Below are 15,469 nucleotides of genomic sequence, written 5' to 3'. Positions count from 1 at the left end.
GGATAAAAAAAAAGAATATACAATGAATTCCAAAAACCTCTATGAAGATCAGTACTAATTAGATGAGCGGGGCTTTTAGCTTTTTGCCTCTGAACAGTTTTGGCATCTCACTTTATCCTTTAAAATTCAGAATGATTGGCATCTATAGGAACTCAGAATCCAGATAGTGTTATTGATTCTCCTAGTTAAGTATGATGATTCTTGAATACAGCTACTTTATGAGTCTTGGCCGTGGCCCAAAGCACTCTGTCTTCCAGTATTACCACCGGATACATACATGCCACAGACACATAACTGGGTGAACCTTTTTAGATTGTGACTCAGCTTTGCTAGAGTCCCCAATTAGAGGTGTCCAGGGTTCTTAAGCACACTCTTTATGCCTTGGATCACGACTTTATTATATATTTTTTTCCGCACATAATCTATCTTTTCTTTTTTTTTTCCTTTTTTTTTGTATTCACTGCTTTTTCTTGCTTCGAGAATCATTTTTATGATTTTTCAGATCCTCAGTAACATGTCTCCTTTTTTCATCATTATTTCAAGATCCAACAATTTTAACATTCATGAACAACAAATTCAAAAGACATGCACTGTTCAAGCATACATTTAGAAAATAAAAGTATTGCCACCGCATCAAAATAATTAATCTGTTATAAAATTCAAAATTCATGTAATTCTTCTCTTTTTCAATTAAGAACATTTTTCATTTAAGAAAGGTGATGGATTCATAGGACATTCATAACTTTAAGGCATAGACACTAAGACATTGATGATCATAAGACACAAACATAAATAAAACATGAAGCATAATTTTCAAAAAACAGAAAAATAAGGAACAAGGAGATTAAAGAACGGGTCCACCTTAGTGATGGCGGCTTGTTCTTCCTCTTGAAGATCTTATGGAGTGCTTGAGCTCCTCAATGTCTCTTCCTTACTTTTGTTGCTCCTCTCTCATGATTCTTTGGTCTTCTTTAATTTCATGGAGGAGGATGGAATGTTCTTGGTGCTCCACTCTTAGTTGTCCCATGTTGGAACTCAATTCTCCTAGGGAGGTGTTGATTTGATCCCAATAGTTTTGTGGAGGAAAGTGCATCCCTTGAGGCATCTCAGGGATTTCATGATGAGTGGGATCTCTTGTTTGCTCCATCCTTTTCTTAGTGATGGACTTGAGGTCATGCCTTTTCAGTTGAACCGGCTTCCCTCTTGAATCTCTCTTCCATTGAGTGCCCTCTTCAAAAATGTTTATGAGGACTTGGTCCAACCTTTGATCAAAGTTGACCCTTTTTGAGTTTTGAAAGGGACCTCAGGGATCACCTTCTTCATGGCCACAACTTCATAGAAGTGGTCTTGATGCACCCTTGAGATGAATCTCTCCATCTCCCATGACTCGGAGGTGGAAGCTTTTGCCTTCCCTTTCCTCTTTCTAGAGGTTTCTCCGGCCTTAGATGCCATAAATGGTTATGGAAAAATAAAAAGCAATGCTTTTACCACACCAAACTTAGAAGGTTTGCTTGTCCTCGAGCAAAAGAAGAAAGAAAAGAGTAGAAGAAGAAGAAATAGAGGAGATGGAGGTGGCTTTGTTTTTCGGCCAAGGGGGAGAAGCAGTGTGTAGGTTGTGTGAAAATGAAGGAGTGAAGATGGGTTTATATAGGGGTAGAGAGAGGGGTAGGGTTCGGTCATGTATGGGTGGGTTTGGGAGGGAAAGTGGTTTGAATTTGAATGGTGAGGTAGGTGGGGTTTTATTAAGGATGGATGTGAGTGGTGAAGAGAATGGTAGGATTTGATAGGTGAGGGGTTCTTGGGGAAGAAGTGTTGAGGTGATTGGTGAATGGAAGAAGAGGAGAGAGAGTGGTGGGGTAGGTGGGGATCCTGTGGGGTCCACAGATCCTGAGGTGTCAAGGATAATTCATCCCTGCACCAAGTGGCGAGCAAAAATGCTCATTATGCCAATCCTGGCATTAAACGCCGGGCTGGTGCCCATTTCTGGCATTTAACGCCAACTTCTTGCCCCTTTCTGGTGTTAAACGCCAGTCTGGTGCCCCTTTCTGGCGTTAAACGCCCAGAATTGTGCCAGACTGGGCGTTAAACGCCCATTTACTGTCTTTACTGGCGTTTAAACGCCAGCAAGTTTTCCTCCAGGGTGTGCTATTTTTCTTTCTGTTTTTCATTCTGTTTTTGCTTTTTCAATTGATTTTGTGACTTCACATGATCATCAACCTACAGAAAACATAAAATAACAAAGGAAAATAGATAAATATAACATTGGGTTGCCTCCCAACAAGCGCTTCTTTAATGTCAGTAGCTTGATAGTGGGCTCTCATGGAGCCTCACAGATGTTCAGAGCAATGTTGGAACCTCCCAACACCAAACTTAGAGTTTGAATGTGGGGGTTCAACACCAAACTTAGAAGTTAGTTGTGGCCTCCCAACACCAAACTTAGAGTTTGACTGTGGGGGCTCTGTTTGACTCTGTTTTGAGGGTTGCTCTTCATGCTTCCTCTCCATGGTTACAGAGGGATATCCTTGAGCCTTAAACACAAGGGATTCTTCATTCACTTGAATGATCAATTCTCTTCTTCAACATCAAATACAGCCTTTGCTGTGGCTAGGAAGGGTCTGCCAAGGATGATGGATTCATCCATGCACTTCCCAGTCTCTAGGATTATGAAATCAGCAGGGATGTAATGGTCTTCAACCTTTACCAGAACATCCTCTACAAGTCCATAAGCTTGTTTTCTTGAATTTTCTGCCATCTCTAGTGAGATTCTTGCAGCTTGCACCTCAAAGATCCTTAGCTTCTCCATTACAGAGAGAGGCATGAGGTTTATGCTTGACTCTAGGTCACACAGAGCCTTCTCAAAGGTCATGGTGCATATGGTACAAGGTATTGAGAACTTTCCAGGGTCCTGTCTCTTTTGAGGTAATCTCTGCCTAGTCAAGTCATCCAGTTCTTTGGTGAGCAAAGGGGGTTCATCCTCTCAAGTCTCATTATCAAATAACTTGTCATTCAGCTTCATGATTGCTCCAAGGTACTTAGCAACTTGCTCTTCAGTGACGTCTTCATCCTCTTCAGAGGAAGAATACTCATCAGAGCTCATGAATGGCAGAAGTAAATCTAATGGGATCTCTATGGTCTCAGTATGAGCCTCAGATTCCCATGGTTCCTCATTAGGGAACTCATTGGAGGCCAGTGGACGTCCATTGAGGTCTTCCTCAGTGGCGATCACTGCCTCTTCCTCCTCTCCAAATTCGGCCATGTTGATAGCCTTGCACTCTCCTTTTGGATTTTCTTCTGTATTGCTTGGTAGAGTAATAGGAGGGAGTTCAGTAACTTTCTTACTCAGCTGACCCATTTGTGCCTCCAAATTTCTAATGGAGGACCTTGTTTCAGTCATGAAACTTTGAGTGGTTTTGATTAGATCAGAGACCATGGTTGCTAAGTCTGAGTGGCTCTGCTTAGAATTCTCTGTCTGTTGCTGAGAAGATGATGGAAAAGGCTTGCTATTGCTAAACCTGTTTCTTCCACCATTATTGTTGTTGAAACCTTGTTGAGGTCTCTGTTGATCCTTCCATAAGAGATTTGGATGATTCCTCCATGAAGGATTATAGGTGTTTCCATAGGGTTCTCCCATGTAATTCACCTCTTCCATTGATGGGTTCTCAGGATCATAAGCTTCTTCTTCAGATGAAGCGTCCTTAGTACTGCCTGGTGCAGCTTGCATTCCAGACAGACTTTGAAAAATCATATTGACTTGCTGAGTCAATATTTTGTTCTGGGCCAATATGGTATTCAGAGTATCAATCTCAAGAACTCCTTTCTTCTGATTCGTCCCATTGTTCACAGGATTCCTTTCAGAAGTGTACATGAATTGGTTATTTGCTACCATTTCAATGAGTTCTTGAGCTTCTGCAGGTGTCTTCTTCAGATGAAGAGATCCTTCAGCAGAGCTGTCCAATGACATCTTGGACAGTTCAGACAGACCATCATAGAAAATACCTATGATGCTCCATTCAGAAAGCATTTCAGAAGGACAATTTCTGATCAATTGTTTGTATCTTTCCCAAGCTTCATAGAGGGATTCACCTTCCTTCTGTTTGAAGGTTTGGACTTCCACTCTAAGCTTACTCAATTTTTGAGGTGGAAAGAACTTTGCCAAGAAGGCATTGACTAGCTTTTCCCAAGAGTTCAGACTTTCTTTAGGTTGTGAGTCCAACCATATCCTAGCTCTGTCTCTTACAGCAAAAGGGAATAGCATAAGTCTGTAGACCTCAGGGTCAACCCCATTAGTCTTGACAGTGTCACAAATTTGCAAGAATTCAGCTAAAAACTTATGAGGATCTTCCAATGGAAGTCCATGGAACTTGCAATTCTGTTGCATTAGAGAAACTAATTGAGGCTTAAGCTCAAAGTTGTTTGCTCCAATGGCAGGGATAGAGATGCTTCTCCTATAGAAGTCGGGAGTAGGTGCAGTAAAGTCACCCAGCACTTTCCTTGCATTGTTGGCATTGTTATTGTTTTCGGCTGCCATATCTTCTTCTTGTTTGAAGATTTCTATTAGGTCCTCTACAGAGAGTTGTGCTTTAGCTTCTCTTAGCTTTCGCTTCAAGGTCCTTTCAGGTTCAGGGTCAGCCTCAACAAGAATGCTTTTGTCTTTGCTCCTGCTCATATGAAAGAGAAGAGAACAAGAAAATATAGAATCCTCTATGTCACAGTATAGAGATTCCTTGAGGTGTCAGAGGAAAAGAAGAATAGAAGGAGGAGGTAGAAGAATTCGAACTTATCAAGAGAGATAGAGTTCGAATTGTGCCTTGAGGAGGAGTGTTAGTCCATAAATAGAAGGATGTGAGAAGAGGGGAAGAAATTTTCGAAAATTAAAGTGAATTAATTAAAAGAAATTTTGAAAAATGGTAATTGATTTTCGAAAACTAAGATTGGGAAAGAAATTAAGTGAAATTGAAAAAGATTTTGAAATTAGAAATCAAAAAGATATGATTGAAAAATTATGGTTTTAAAAAGATATGATTGAAAAGATATGATTGAAAAACAATTTAAAAAGATCTGATTTTTTTTTAAATTAATGACTTGGCTAACAAGAAAAGATATGATTCAAACATTAAACCTTTCTCAACAGAAAAGGCAACATACTTGAAATGTTGAATCAAATCATTAATTGTTAGCAAGTATTTTTGAAAATGAAAAGAAATTGATTTTGAAAAGATATGATTGAAAAGATATGATTTGAAAAAGATTTGATTTTGAAAAAATTATGAAAACTTGAAAAAAAATTGGCATTAAAAACAAAATCTTCCCTCGTGTGCCATCCTGGCGTTAAACGCCCAGAATGGTATATATTATGGCATTTAACGCCCAAAATACTACCCTTTTGGGCGTTAAACGCCCAGCCAGGGGTGGTATACATTATGGCATTTAACGCCCAAAATGCTACCCTTTTGGGCGTTAAACGCCCAGCCAGGTACCCTGGCTGGCGTTTAAATGCCAGTTTTCCTTCTTCACTGGGCGTTTTGAACGCCCAGCTTTTTCAGTGTAATTCCTCTGCTACATGTTCTGAATCTTCAATTCTCTGTATTATTGACTTGAAAAGACACAAATAAATTTTTTTTTTTGAATTTTTAAGGATGAGGAATAATCAAAATGCAACTAAGATCAAATAAACAATGCATGCAAGACACCAAACTTAGAAGTTTGTATACTATTGACACTAACAAATTGAGAATGCATATGAGAAATAACAAAACACTCAAGACAAGAGAATTTAAAGATCAGAGCAAGGAAATCATCAAGAACAACTTGAAGATCAATGAAGAACATAATGCATGTAATTTTCGAAAATTAGTAGAATGCAGACATGCAATTGACACCAAACATAAAATGAGACACTAGATTCAACCAGAAACATAAAATATTTTTTATTTTTATGATTTTGTAAATTTTTTTGTATTTTTCGAAAATTATATGGAAAAGGAAATAAAGAGATCCAAAATTTTTAAAAAGAATTCCAGGAATCATGCAACGTTAGTCTAAAGCTTTAGTCTAAAGGAATTAGACATGGCTAGCCAAGCTTCAGCAGGATATTGCATTCAAGAGCTAAATTGATAATAATCAATCAGCTTTGGTGAGGATAAAAACATCACCTTGAAACTCTAGAATTCATTCTTAAAAATTCTGAAGAAAAATACCTAATCTAAGCAACAAGATGAACCGTCAGTTGTCCAAACTCAATCAATCCCCAGCAACGGTGCCAAAAACATGGTGCACGAAATTGTGATTCATTCTTTTCCAACTCGAAACAATCCCCAGTAATGGCTCCAAAAACTTGGTGCTCAATATCGTGGTGTCTAAAATTCACAACTCCGCATAACTAACCAGCAAGTGCACTGGGTCGTCCAAGTAATAAACCTTACGCGAGTAAGGGTCGATCCCACGGAGATTGTTGGTATGAAGCAAGCTATGGTCATCTTGTAAATCTCAGTCAGGCGGATTCAAATGGTTATGGAGGATAAATGATTAAAAGATAAATAAAACATAAAATAAAGATAGAGATACTTATGCAATTCATTGGTGAGAATTTCAGATAAGCGTATGGAGATGCTTTGTCCCTTCCGTCTCTCTGCTTTTCTACTGTCTTCATCCAATCCTTCTTACTCCTTTCCATGGCAAGCTGTATGTTGGGCATCACCGTTGTCAGTGGCTACAATCCCGTCCTCTCAGTGAAAATATTCAACGCGCTCTGTCACAGCACGGCTAATCATCTGTCGGTTCTCGATCATCTCGGAATAGAATCCATTGATTCTTTTGCGTCTGTCACTAACGCCCCACAATCGCGAGTTTGAAGCTCGTCACAGTCACTCAATCCTTGAATCCTACTCAGAATACCACAGAAAGGTTTAGACCTTCCGGATTCTCTTGAATGCCGCCATCAATTCTAGCTTATACCACGAAGATTCCGATTAAGGGATCCAAGAGATATCCACTCAATTGAAGGTAGAACGGAGGTGGTTGTCAGTCACACGTTCATAGGTGAGAATGATGATGAGTGTCACGGATCATCACATTCATCAAGTTGAGGAACAAGTGATATCTTAGAACAAGAATAAGCTGAATTGAATAGAAGAACAATAGTAATTGCATTAATACTCGAGGTACAGCAGAGCTCCACACCTTAATCTATGGTGTGTAGAAACTCCACCGTTGAAAATACATAAGAACAAGGTCTAGGCATGGCCGAATAGCCAGCCTCCCAAAGAGGGTTCAATCATAAAAACATGATCAAAAGCTGATCCGAAGATTGAAAGATCTCCAAATACAATAGCAAAAGGTCCTATTTGTAGAGAACTAGTAGCCTAGGGTTTACAGAAATGAGTAAATGATGTAAAAATCCACTTTTGGGCCCACTTGGTGTGTGCTTGGGCTGATCATTGAAGCATTTTCGTGTAGAGACTTTTCTTGGAGTTAAACGCCAGCTTTTGTGCCAGTTTGGGCGTTTAACTCCCATTCTTGTGCCAGTTCCGGCGTTAAACGCCAGAATTCTTGAGCTAACTTGGAACGCCTGTTTGGGCCATCAAATCTCGGGCAAAGTATGAACTATTATACATTGCTAGAAAGCCCAGGATGTCTACTTTCCAACGCAATTGAGAGCGCGCCAATTGGGCTTCTGTAGTTCCAAAAAATTCACTTTGAGTGCAGGGAGGTCAGAATCCAACAGCATCTGCAGTCCTTTTCAGCCTCTGAATCAGATTTTTGCTCAGGTCCCTCAATTTCAGCCAGAAAATACCTGAAATCCCAGAAAAACACACAAACTCATAGTGAAGTCCAGAAAAGTGAATTTTAAATAAAAACTAATAAAAATATAATAAAAACTAACTAAAACATACTAAAAATATACTGAAAACAATGCCAAAAAGCGTATAAATTATCCGCTCATCAGTCGCATATCCATCAGTAAATGTTACATACTCATTAGAAGGATACCTTGTTGAAGGTCTTTGCTCTCTAGTAGACCTCCTAGGATTGAAACCTGGTGGATCTTCAGGTAACTCAAGTTGATTATCAGCATCATCATCAACTGGAGCATCAATTGGATCTCCCATCTCCTGGTCATTAGGAACCAAAGGCTCATTTTGTTGCATATGCTCCTGATCTTGATTCTTTGCTAGTTCTGATGAAGGAGGCGGCTGAACTGGATCTACATCAATCAAGTCACTGCTCTCTTGTGATTGACTCTTCTCTGTCTTATCAATGTCTTCAATGGTTTGGTCTTCAATAAACTCTACATCACGGCTTCTTACAAATTTTTTTTCAACTGGATCATAAAGTCTGTAACCAAACTCATCTTGACCATACCCAATAAAAATTCACTACTTTGTCTTGACATCCAACTTGGACCTCTCATCCTTTGGAACATGAACAAATGCTTTGCATCCAAAGACTCTCAAGTGACCATACGAGACATCTTTGCCCAACCAAACATGACCCGGAACATCATTATCTAAAGCAATTGTAGGACTTAGATTAATCACATGAGCCACTGTAAGTAGCACTTCACCCCAAAAGACTTTAGGTAGCTTAGCTTCAGTAAGCATACACCTAACTCTTTCAATCAATGTTCTATTCATTCATTCTGCCAAACCATTCAATTAAGGTGTTTTAGGAGGTGTCTTTTCATGCGTAATATCTTGCTGCTTGCAATACTCATCAAATGGTCCACAATACTCACCACCATTATCAGTGCGAATACATTTAAGCTTTTTACCTATTTGCCTTTCAACCAAAACTTGGAATTGTTTGAACTTTTCCAAAGCTTGGTTCTTTGTTTTCAAAGCATAATTCCAAAGCCTTCTTGAATGATCATCAATAAAAGTAATAAGTAAATAACTCCGCTAAAAGACCGTACCTTCAAAGGACCACAAATATCAGTGTACCAATTTCAAGAAGTTTGATTTTCTTGAAGGTTGATGCTTCTTGAAGGATAATCTTCTTTGTTTGCCAGCCATGCAATGAGAACATTTCTCCAAATCTGCATTCTTCAAACCGGAAAGAGCATCCTTTCGAGCCAAATAACTAAGTCCTTTTTTCACTAATATGACCAAACCGTCTGTGCCACTTGCAATCATGGCATGCATCACATACAAACTTAAAGTACCTTTTTTTCGAGCCACTACTAAGTTACCTTTAGTAAGCTTCCATTGTCCAAAGTCAAAAGTGTTTACAAAGTCTTCATGATCAAGCCTTTTAACTGAAACCAAATTCAAGCGAACATCTGGAGCATGTCTAACATCTTTGTGTAGTAGCTTCATTCCCGTATTAGTCTCAAGACAAATATCTCCTACACCAATAACCTTGGCTAAGCCATCATTACCCATCTTAAGCACTCCAAAATTACCTGGAGTATAAGAAGTGAAGAACTCCTTCTTCGGTGTAACATGTATTAAAGCGCCACTATCAATTACCCAGCTGAACTCATCATCAGAAACAAGATTGACCTTGTATTCATAATCAACAATATCAACAGTAAGAAGATCATCTGAAATAGAAGATACACGATCATTACCACCATCATCCTTCTTTTCTTGCTTACCTTTGTTCTCCTTTTTCCAAAGAAAGTAATATTTTTGAACGTGACCCATTTTGTGACAGTAATGACACTCAACATTTTTGTATCTTTACTTGGATTTGCTCCTGCTTTTACCTCTACCCTTTTGACCTCTATTCTGATTTTTCCCCTGGTTTCAGTGACTAACATTTCAGAGTGTGACAAAAAATTCTGCATCTTCCTTCTCATCTCTTCATTTAAAATGTCACCTTTAATAAGTTGCATGCTCACTTTACTATTCGGAGCAGAATTAGTAAGAAAGATGCAAAATATCTCCCAAGAATCTGGTAGAGTATTTAGCAACTACAATCCTTGAACCTCATCTTCAAACTTGATTCCCATGCTTGACAACTAATCTAGAACCCCTTGAAATTCATTCAAGTGATCTAATACTTGTGACTCCTCCTTGTATCTCAAATTCATCAACATATTCAACAAGTACAATTTATTATTGCTAGACTTGGAAGCATACAAGGATTCAATTTGATTCCACAAAACCCTATCATGAGTCTCATTAGCAATGTGATTGTAAACATTATCATCCACTGGTGCGCGAAATTGTGAACAATACTTTTTCACAACTCAAATAATCCCCGGTAATGGCTCCAAGAACTTGGCGGCTCAATACCATGGCATTACACAACTTCGCACAACTAACCAGCAAGTGCACTGGGTCGTCCAAGTAATACCTTACGTGAGTAAGGGTCGATCCCACGGAGATTGTTAGTATTGAAGCAAGCTATGGTCATCTTGTAAATCTTAGTCAGGCAAACTCAGATGTATATGGTGATGAACGAAAATAACATAAAAGATAAGGATAGAGATACTTATGTATATCATTGGTGTAAGAGCTTCAGACAAGTGTATGAAGATGCCTTCCCTTCCGTCTCTCTGCTTTCCTAATGCCTTCATCCAATCCTTTCTTACTCCTTTCCATGGCAAGCTCGTGTAAGGTTTCACTGTTGTCAGCAGCTACCTCCCATCCGCGCAGTGAAAGCTAATGCACACACTCTGTCACAGTGCTGCCAATCACCGGTTTGGTTCCCTCCCCTACCGGAATAGAATCACTCTTTTGCGTCTGTCACTAACGCCCAGTAGGTTACAGGTTTGAAGCACGTCACAGTCATTCAATCATTGAATCCTACTCAGAATACCACAGACAAGGTTTAGACCTTCCGGATTCTCTTGAATGCCGCCATCAGGTCCTGCCTATACCACGAAGATTCCGAAGAATCCAAGAGATATTCACTAAGCCTCAGATGCTTGTAGAACAAGAATGGTTGTCAGTCACCTTGTTCATGGGTGAGAATGGTGATGGGCGTCAATCATCACCTTCATCATGTTGAAGAACAAGTGATATCTTGGATAAAGAACAAGTGGAATTGAATGGAAGAACAATAGTAATTGCATTAATACTCGAGGTACAGCAGAGCTCCACACCTTAATCTATGGTGTGTAGAAACTCCACCGTTGAAAATACATAAGAACAAGGTCTAGGCATGGCCGAATGGCCAGCCCCCCAATGATCTAAGATAGCATAAAACTCAAAGATAGCTACCAAGATGTAGATGTCTCTATACAATAGTAAAAGGTCCTACTTATAGAAAACTAGTACATAGATGAGTAAATGACATAAAAATCCACTTCCGGGCCCACTTGGTGTGTGCTTGGGCTGAGCAATGAAGCTTTTTCGTGTAGAGACTCTCCTTGGAGTTAAACGCCAGCTTTAGTGCCAGTTTGGGCGTTTAACTCCCATTTGGGTGCCAGTTCCAGCGTTTAACGCTGGGATTTCTTGAGGTGACTTTGAACGCCGGTTTGGGCCATCAAATCTTGGGCAAAGTATGGACTATCATATATTGCTGGAAAGCCCAGGATGTCTACTTTCCAACGCCGTTGAGAGCGCGCCAATTGGGCTTCTGTAGCTCCAGAAAATCCGCTTCGAGTGCAGGGAGGTCAGAATCCAACAGCATCTGCAGTCCTTTTGAGTCTCTGGATCAGATTTTTGCTCAGGTCTCTCAATTTCAGCCAGAAAATACCTGAAATCACAGAAAAACACACAAACTCATAGTAAAGTCCAGAAAAGTGAATTTTAACTAAAAACTAATAAAAATATACTAAAAACTAACTAGATCATATCAAAAACATACTAAAAACAATGCCAAAAAGTATACAAATCATCCGCTCATCATCCACCCATTGCCTAATAAAACCACAAACTTATTGGTGTTCAAACTCTCATTCTTCATCTGTTTTAGATTCTTGTTTTTGTGTAGAAAATACAGATAAATGTAGATTTTTGACAAACAACAAATCCTTCATTTTTTTTCCATTGATAGTAATTAGTGCCATTCAAACTTATCATTCTAGTAGAGTTATTTACCTCCATCCTTCAAGCAAGTTATATCCAAACACCCAAAACTGAGCTCTGATGCCAATTGATAGGAATAAAACACATAATTTTTTACTTGCAAGAATTAGAGGAGCAACAACAATCCACTCACAAAAAGTATTAACAGTAGCACAATAATACCCAATAGCAATGGGAAAAATCACATAAACCAGAAATTAGAGACAAGCTAACACACCAAGATTTTTAACGTGAAAAACCTCTTCAATGTGAGAAGTAAAAACCACGAGTCACCAAGATTAGGAAATAGCTTCACTATGATGAAAAATAGGGTACAAGAGAGTCACAAATTACTGCACAAAACGTGCACACAACAAGCCAAACAACCCAAACTTTAAAGCTTACAAAACAAAAACAAGATGAAAATACCACAAAAATAGAGCTACTGTGCGTGGCCAATATCTTCAGCTACAGACAACAAATCAAAGATTCGAGCGATGAAAACAAAGAATCAGATGTGTAGAACACACTGTCTAAATTTGAGCTCGATTCAACGGTTAACGAATTTGCAGCGACCAATTTATAGAGACAGCTTTGTATATATGCGAAAATGACTTTCTCTCTTCTTTTTTCTCTTCTTTTTTTTCTAGTGTTTGGTGTTCTTCTCTCAAAATAAGACATCTTTCACTCAACCCTAACTCATCTCAACCACTTCAACTATTCATAAGTTTAGATATTAATATTTAGAATTTTTCTTCACATAGAAAAGGAGCCCCCAAAAAACCCAACAATGTATAGCTATAGGATAGATTTGAATGCCTATATATATATATAGAAAAGAAAAGAAAAAGCCTTCAAATAACACTGTTAAGTGAAAGTTGCCGGCTAATTAACACGGTAACACCTTCGCTTGAAAGCTTGTATACTGAAAAACGTATATGCAGCTATTATTAACAAAGCCAAACAAAACAGACGATTTGTAAAAAACGGATTGCACACCATATATATCTTCTATTTGTAAGAATTTATGGGTATCCATTATTTATTTGAAATTTAAGATACATATGATATCTAGTAACTCTGAATTTCATAAAATGTTATACGAAGACAGATCGCTTCTATAAATAACATATTAGTATCATCTATGAAAAAAGTTAGTATAACTATGATAATAACTTTTTTGGTTAATTTAAATAATAATAAAAATAATAATGTAATATTTTTTATAACAAATTATTATTATGATTATTATTATTATTATTATTAATCAAAATTATTAATAATTTATATATATAACTTCAATGATTGTTAAAAAGTATTTTCATTAAATAGATTAAAAAATTATTATTTTAGTCTTATATATAAAAAAGGATGCATATTTTATAAATGTTTGATGATCCTGCAGATTTTTATAATTTTATTAAATTTTTAATTTAATTTTTATATTTTTTTAATTGTATTTTTATACCATTTAATTTTTTAAATTAAGTCTCTGTTAAAACATTAATGAAGTATGAATTTACTTATTTTTCATACCCTACACTTATAATATAGATCAAAAATAAAAAAATTAAGCAAACATAAAAAAGTTTCCAAACAGAACCTTCAATCAATACCATTCAATACCAGACTAAACAAAAATCAATTTTGTGCAAACAGATTAATTTTAAACAAACCAATTCAAAATAATTTTAAACAGGTTAATCTCAAATAAAACACCTTTAATATCAAATTAATTGTTACACCTAAACTCAAAGTGTACAAACAAAAAGAAAGAGAGCGTGACAAAAAAGTACTACGGCGGTTGTTCCTCCATCTTTGTCCCTGAATCACTTCGAGTTGCAGAAAGTTGCTCTACGCAGAATTACCGGACAAAAATGCTTACTTGCTGAAATCACTCTTCTACGTTCCAAATTGAAGAAGCTATTTCTTTGACTCTGATTGGAGTCAAACCCAGCCCAAAGGCCCAATATGAGCTTAAAACCATGAAAACCTAGCAGTAAATCCTCCAAATTCTAGTCTCTTAATCTCTTTTCCTCTTACAGTTCTCTATTGCCAATATTTCAAACTTTTACTTCTGAGTCTCTGACCTCTCTGTCTCTCAATGTCTAACCCTCTCTCCCTTTGAAATTTGAGTTTCATGTGACCAAAATCTCCAATTTGGAATGTCGCTGAGAAGCTTACCTTTTTTAGTGTTGTCGAACTCGTGTTGTTTTGTTTGTCCTAATGTTGTTGTCTTGCTGTTGCTTTTCTCCTCCCTTTGCTTCCAATTCAAGTAAGACAAAGAAGCACCCAGCCGCCCTCACGATGGCTGTTCCTCCATCTTCGTCATTGAACCATTGCTGACTTCATACTCGCTGCTGCTGGTCCACCACTTGCATCCACTTTCCTTAAATCTTGTTTTTGTTGGTTCTAATTAGATCTGCAAGGCTTTTTGTTGGTGTGTGCTTATCACTGTCTTCTACAGACTCTATGTAAAATGGGTAGAGTGGGCAATGGGAAAAAGCAAAGGTGAAAGCGGGGATAAGAGAGGGAGGGTGAAACACAGTGAGGTTACAGATTTGTTACTTGTGAGAGAAAGAAGCAGGTTAGGGGCTTAGGAGGATGATGGTCTATTACAAGAAACTACCAGAATAGCGACCGATATTTCTTGAAAATTACTTTCTATCAGCTTAGCGATCGATTTAGCGACCGAGTATGGTAGTTGCTAAAACCTTGGTTGCTAAATTCAAAATAGCAACAGATGTTGGTTGCTAATATTTAGCAACCAATTTTAGAGACCGATTTTCAACCAAGGCCACCTAACACATGCGAAATAATTTTGGTCGTTAAATCGGTCGCTAAATAGCGACCAATATTTTGGTGGTAAGTTATTCGGTCGCTAAATGGTGACTAATATTTCGGTTGCTAAATCGGTCGCTAATGTTTTGGTCGCTAAATCTATCGATAATAGTAAACTTCAAAATTTCAAAATTGGTCACTAAATCAGTCACTACTGCTGCTTCCTAGTTATAAATTTTAACTAAATTTTGCATATATCACTATTAAAATTTAATTTTTAAATATAATTCTAATTCAACAATGTTGAGTTTGAAAAACCAAAACATGATAAAAGTGATGACTAATCATTATTTGGATTATTATCAAATTAGTTGTGCGATATATTTTGTTTAGTGTGCAAAAATTAAATTGAATTGAAACATGCCCATTAAGCATGTACCCAAGCCCACACGCACACTGGCCTAGCATCAAGTTCAGCATAAACATATTTGATTTATTAATAAGTTGCTGAAACCATGTGAAAGAAAAGAAAGAAAGTTGGCTCTAATAAAGATCCAAGTCCATTTCGGTAAACACACACAAACACATCTCTCTTCACCCTAGTCACCAACCGGGTAAACAAATTAAAGTTCATTTGAATCTTCCTTCACTTCCACCAAACACAAACTCTCTCTTCTCTCTCTTTCCTTTTCTTCCATATTACATCAATCTCTAAACCAAGAAAGAAGAAA

The 15,469-nt window shown here is 37.7% G+C and overlaps 1 non-coding gene across 1 annotated transcript; it reads left to right on the top strand.

Annotated features, from left to right (window-relative positions):
- Window positions 1-4,015: 4,015 nt before the first annotated feature.
- LOC130938145 (small nucleolar RNA R71) lies at window positions 4,016-4,123 on the top strand. Its single transcript, XR_009069322.1, has one exon. It is a non-coding gene; the product is annotated as a small nucleolar RNA R71 (small nucleolar RNA).
- Window positions 4,124-15,469: the final 11,346 nt, after the last annotated feature.

This window comes from Arachis stenosperma, chromosome 6, assembly GCF_014773155.1.
Source record: "Arachis stenosperma cultivar V10309 chromosome 6, arast.V10309.gnm1.PFL2, whole genome shotgun sequence".
Taxonomy (NCBI): domain Eukaryota; kingdom Viridiplantae; phylum Streptophyta; class Magnoliopsida; order Fabales; family Fabaceae; genus Arachis; species Arachis stenosperma.
This window is presented reverse-complemented; position numbering and strand designations above follow the sequence as displayed.